General features: G+C 36.7%; 1 pseudogene; it reads left to right on the top strand.

The window, feature by feature from the left end:
- Positions 1-1,236: 1,236 nt before the first annotated feature.
- Positions 1,237-3,242, top strand: LOC131218415 (DNA-directed RNA polymerase V subunit 1-like; annotated as a pseudogene).
- Positions 3,243-6,000: the final 2,758 nt, after the last annotated feature.

The raw sequence follows: 6,000 nt of genomic DNA, 5'->3' as shown, positions 1-6,000 counted from the left end.
TTTCCTTGTCCTTGCATCTTAACATCATCGCCATCTTTCTCTTTTATCTACACCACCCAACATTTGGAAGGATCATACATGTATTCACTGAAGAAGATATGCTCAAAGATTGCAGGGTCATCCAGAGATGGAAGATCATGCTTCTTTCTAGCTTCACACTTCCCTTCTATCATCTCCACTGGCACACTGAGTGTTTCTGCACTGTAATACACCTACCAATTGAACTGAAAATCATGTGACATCATTTCTACTAGTCACTGGAAACAGGCATATGATTTGTGACTCCATAACATGTCTGTGGGTTCTCTATGAACTCTAATCACAGAGTGATACCCAAAAACCTGACACACTTGGTGGTCAAACTACAACTCAATGCCAACATGGACTGGCACATCAGCCACTTTTGTTGTAACAGGAATTGTTTGATAACCATGATGAAGAAGAATACTTTCCAACAAAGAGCTACCAGTTAACAGCCAAGAAACTCACCTCCATCGTGACGTGGCAAGTCAAAAGTTGATAAGGCATGTACTTATAGCCACTGCAAAAAGAAAAAATGAAAAACTGAGTTGTGGCTTTTGGGTTTTCTCAATGACATCATATCTTTTATTCAAGTCACAATACAAAATAAAATTCAAATCTTTCAAGGCCTGATTGAGTTTCATCGACTTAATGCAAAGATAATCTACAAGCTCAAAACAGAGCTAATCACAGGTTCACCAGGCTAGAAATAATCCATTGATCTAAATGCATATTTTACGCTGCATTTTGAAACACACCTGAGTTGGATTGCAATTGTTCAGTTCAATTAGGTGGCAATGATTGAACTGTATCGACGGTTAGTGTTATTCATAATGGAGTACAAATTGCAATTACATTCCTTTCTAGTTGAACTTGGAGTAATGATCACACAATACAAACGCTATGATAGTTTCAAATTGGTCATTTCAGCTTCACTGAAATGATTATTGCATTTCTAGATGATAGCTTCACTAAAAAATGGTCTTTGTGAAAGCTCAGGAGCATTGGACTATTAGATCTCCTTCAGCCTTCTGTGTCCAATGCACCTCACAACTTTCTGTAACCAGCTGTGGTCCTTCACTATGGTGTAGAGAACACACAAAATAGTCACTTAAATACATCCAGACAAATCACAGTAGCACTTCTCTAACATTCAAAATTTTCAAAACTGAATTGGAAAAAAGAGAATCAAAGTAAACTAAATCAGATTTGAAAGTTGGTCAAATCATAAATAGGCGGATTATGGACGGAGACATTGTTTTCATTAATAGGCCACCTAGTACTCATAAACATTCATTACAAGCATTTTCTTTCTATGTGCATGACGACCATACTGTTAAGATCAATCCCCTTATTTGTGCTTCCCTAGGTGCAGATTTTGATGGGGATTGTGTTCATATATTTTATCCAGTCTCTAGTAGCAAAGGCAGAAGTTTTGGAGCTGTTTAGTGTTGAAAAGCAAATCCGTAGTTCTCATAGTGGTAGTCTGAATTTACAACTGGTGCATGATTCTTTATTGTCACTTAAACTCATGTTTAGGACTTTTTTCTTGAACAAAGCGACTGCACAACAGTTGGCTATGTGTGTTTCACCAGTTTACTGGAACCTGCTTTGCTTAAGGCTCACCATACAAGTCCTCTGTGGACTGTTTTGCAAATGGTACAGAGTGCTTTACCTGCGTTTTTGACTGCTTTGGGGAGAGGCATTTGATCAGTAAAAGTGAAATGGTGAGGATTGATTTCAATAGAGATTTACTGCAGTCATCATTCACAGAGATTGTTACTTCTGTTCTTGACAAGAAGGGAACAGAAGAGGCTGTTAAGTTCTTTAATATGTTGCAGCCATTGCTGAAGGACATTCTCTTTTTAGAAGGATATAGTGTTGGCCTGAATGATTTTGACATTCCCAAGGCTGTTACTAAAGATATAAAGCAGAAGATTCAGGACATATCACCTTTGCTGCTTCACTTGAGATCAAATTACAATGAACTTGTAGAGTTGTTAGTGGAAAGCTACCTGAAAACTATAAAACTGCCAATCGTGACTCGTATTCTAAAGTTATCTGCTTTGGGTAATTTGATAGATTCTAAAAATGATTCAGCTATCAGTAAGGTTGTTCAACAACTTGGCTTTTTGGGGCTTCAACTTTATGACCGAGGGAAGTTTTATTCAAGGCGTTTGGTTGAGGATATGAGCTTCCACTTCCAAAATAAGTATTCTGTTAATGGTGATATGAGTTTCCACTTCCAAAATAAGTTTTCTGTTAATGGTGATATGAGTTTCCACTTCCAAAATAAGTATTCTATTAATGGTGTTGACTATCCTTCTAAGGCATTTGGGTTAGTTAAGAGCTCCTTTTTTCAAGGTCTGACCCCCTATGAAGAGTTGGTCCATTCCATATCATCCAGGGAAGTGTTGATCCGTTCTTCTAGAGGACTTACTGAACCAGGAACTTTGTTTAAAAATCTAATGGCCACACTTAGAGATGTCGTTATCTGTTATGATGGGACAATGAGAAACCTCTGCAACAATTCTATAATTCAATTTGAGTATGGACAGGTGGACAAAAATAGTCCTGGCAAGTCTCTTGTTGGTGAACCAGTTGGTGTATTAGCTGCTACTGCAGTATCAAATCCTGCATATAAAGCAGTTCTTGATTCTTCTCAGAGCAACAACTCTTCATGGGAATCGATGAAGGAAATACTTTTGTGCAAAGTTAACTTCAAGAATGATATTATAGATCGGAGAGTTATTCTATATTTGAATGAGTGCTTCTATGGGAAAATGCATTGCAAGGAGAATGCAGCATATTTAGTTCAGAATCGTTTGAAAAAAGTCGCTTTAAAGGCATCGACAAATACCTGAAAGTTCAGAAGCGGATACAGGCCTTGTTGGCCACATTCACCTTGATAAGATGCGCTTGAAAGTACTCGAGCGGAGCATGGATGAGGTCCTGCACTCTTGTCAAGAGGTTATAAATTGCTTTGGGAGAAAGAAGCATGCTCTTTCACCTTTTTTTAAGAAGATTTATTTGTCTTCCTGCGAATGTTGCACACTTCAGCAATAATGTGATGAGAAGTGGTCTCAGCTGCCATGCCTGCAGTTCTTCTACAAACAGCAGGAACATTCATATCAAACAGCACTGAGTAGATTGTCTCTTTCAGTTGTCTTCTAGATGCCTTAGCAGATTTAGTATCTAAAGAAAATGAAAAATAATAATAATAATAAATTGACGGACTGTCTTCTAGATGCCTTAGCAGATTCAGTTGTCTTCAGTCCATTACTATTGCCCCTATCAAGGAGAGATGATACCATTACCAGTTAAACTTCTGATTCCCACTGGGACACTATGCTAACTACACTTTCTGCATAACTTCCTCAATTGGGTCCGGACCACATTCTCCTTTTTTTTTTCTTTTTTTTTCTTTTTTTGCACATAAATAACTAACTTTGCATATGCATTCCATGTTAGCACTAATGCCATTAAGATCTTTTTCAATCAAGTGCAGATTTGAGAACTTGATTATGCTCTCGTACCAATAGAAGACTTTATTTATGTCAGATCTCTCCAAATTAGTAGCACTCCACACTTGCTTTGAAACAGCATTTATAATTATAGAGATGATATCCTGTCAGCTGAACGAAGCAAATGGAGCACAACAACAGTAGCAGCAAAAAAAAGAAAAAACAAAAGTCCATGTACCCTGAGAGTATCCAATTCAGGCCCTCCTAAGGCATCATAGTAGTGATCTATTGGTAAAACATCAATTTCAGCAGTCTGTGTACTGTTAACCTCTGGTTCTCATTTTTTTGGAATTGTATAATCATAAAGCAATGGAAATAATGTGAAATTAGATGATATTTTTTTTGGAATTGTACCTTCTGATCACGCATAGGCTGCAGATGAAACACATTCCAAAACTTCTTACCTGCATCAGTTCAAACAACTTAGAAGCACTTTACAGAAGAAATGGTAAAGAAAACAAAATCAAAGAAGACCAATGATTTCAATGTCCATCTTATGCATTTGAACCAAAATCCCATTCTTTCAAGCATAGAGAGGGAGAGAAGAAATCTAAAATTGACATCTTATTATATTAGAGCAAACACAAAACGTAAGTTCATAATATAATGGATATAGACTAGAAACAGTGCACTAAAATGTTTTTGGGATCAATATCCATAAAGGTCATTGAACAAGAATTTGTTCAACCTAGCAATCATTGGTAAACATATCAACCTGTAAGATGATATAAGTTCATATCCACCTCAATACAACAAAAATGGCCTTGTGGCTAGAAATGAACAATCAACCAAACCATATACAAGAATTCCAGGACATAACAGTGCATTCATATATATTTACAGATTTTAATGCATGGATTGTGACATCTTTGGAAGAATAATAGATAATGAAGCTGTTAAAGCTGAGGTCTTTGCATGGAGAAAGCACAATGATAGATAATGAACCTGTAACAGAAATGTTTTTTGTGGCACATTTTGCAGATGAGCATTAGCACATCCAACTATTAATATTTTTCTAGATGCACCAAACAGCTCAAATCCAGTGAATGTGCACCAGCTGATGCATACTCAATTTCATTCTCATTCTGGAATACATCTAAACATGCGTTAAAATACAATACATAAATGCAGGGGAGAGTAATGGGATATTAACATACAATACACATATGCAAGTGAGTAATGGTGCATTTTACTAGATTACAAGCAAAATGTCAAAATCTGCTTATAGTACTTATAGCTAGTTCAGATCCAAAATCTTCTTTTGTGGAAACAAATTCTATCCATGATACAAGACCACAACAATTTGCAGATGATTTCAGCAAAGATTGAAATTCCTCTAGAATAAACAGATATCATGGAACCATGATAAAATCTCAACAGCAAAAAAAAGAGGGGCAGTTTCAGTACTAACAATGACCTTTGTTCTGTCAACATTGGATCCCATGCCCCTTTGACCACACACAGGGACACGTAAGCTCATGTATATTATTTCTTTTGATCAATAGTAAGCTCACATAAATCAATTCAACCAAAATTGGCTAAGAAGGAAACAACAGTAAGCCTTCCAATGCGCAAAATTACCCAACGCCAAATGGCATGAAAATACTCCTAGAGAGTAGAAAAATATTTTTTTTCATTTTCAGCAACATTAAGCCTTCCAAAAAACCACTCAATACTAAATGGCAAGTAACCATCAAACATCCAAATTTACAGAAACTAGTGGATACAGAGCTGGTTCAGCCACTTATGCAATTAGAGAAGGTTCAAAATGGCCAGATTTCCACATCAAGCATCAGTTGCATACATATGATACAGAAGGACAAAAGCATCACCTTCAACATGACTGTCAAACAAGTTTCCTCACCAAAAATTCAAATCACAAACCATCATGGCATGTGTCCAATTTTGGTTTAATTTTCATTTTTCTCTTTAATTTTGGTTCTTTCTGTTTTCTGGTATTAGTGTTTTGATTGTTGGATAAGGAGGTGTGGGTCATAAATCCTTTCACAATTGAATGCATCAATTACATGTGCAAGAATGCACCAATTACAATAAGAAGTGTGTGAGTAGGATTCTAATTACTACCATCCCTACATGTATGCAAGATCCAATTTATCTAGTGGGTTGCCACCGTGTATGTGCTGCAGCTAGAAAAATCAGGTTGGTTCTTTTTTTGAGATGAGCCACGTATGTATGGTAAGAATGGAAACCAAGTCAACTGGCAATCCAGATTTGATGCCCATGTATGGCCCAACTGGGAACCAGACATACCTGATGAAAGGCCTGGATTTACATTGAATATAAATGCTGCCAGACATAAGAAGAGATCTCTGCAAAGACATGTCCATAAGATAGATGGTCACCAAGGATATCTAATAGGCCTGTTGAACATATATAACAAGCATTTTATTTTGGTTACATCTCACATTGGGTGTGGGCAACACTGTCATACCAA

This window comes from Magnolia sinica, chromosome 11 (assembly GCF_029962835.1).
Source record: "Magnolia sinica isolate HGM2019 chromosome 11, MsV1, whole genome shotgun sequence".
Taxonomy (NCBI): domain Eukaryota; kingdom Viridiplantae; phylum Streptophyta; class Magnoliopsida; order Magnoliales; family Magnoliaceae; genus Magnolia; species Magnolia sinica.
This window is presented reverse-complemented; position numbering and strand designations above follow the sequence as displayed.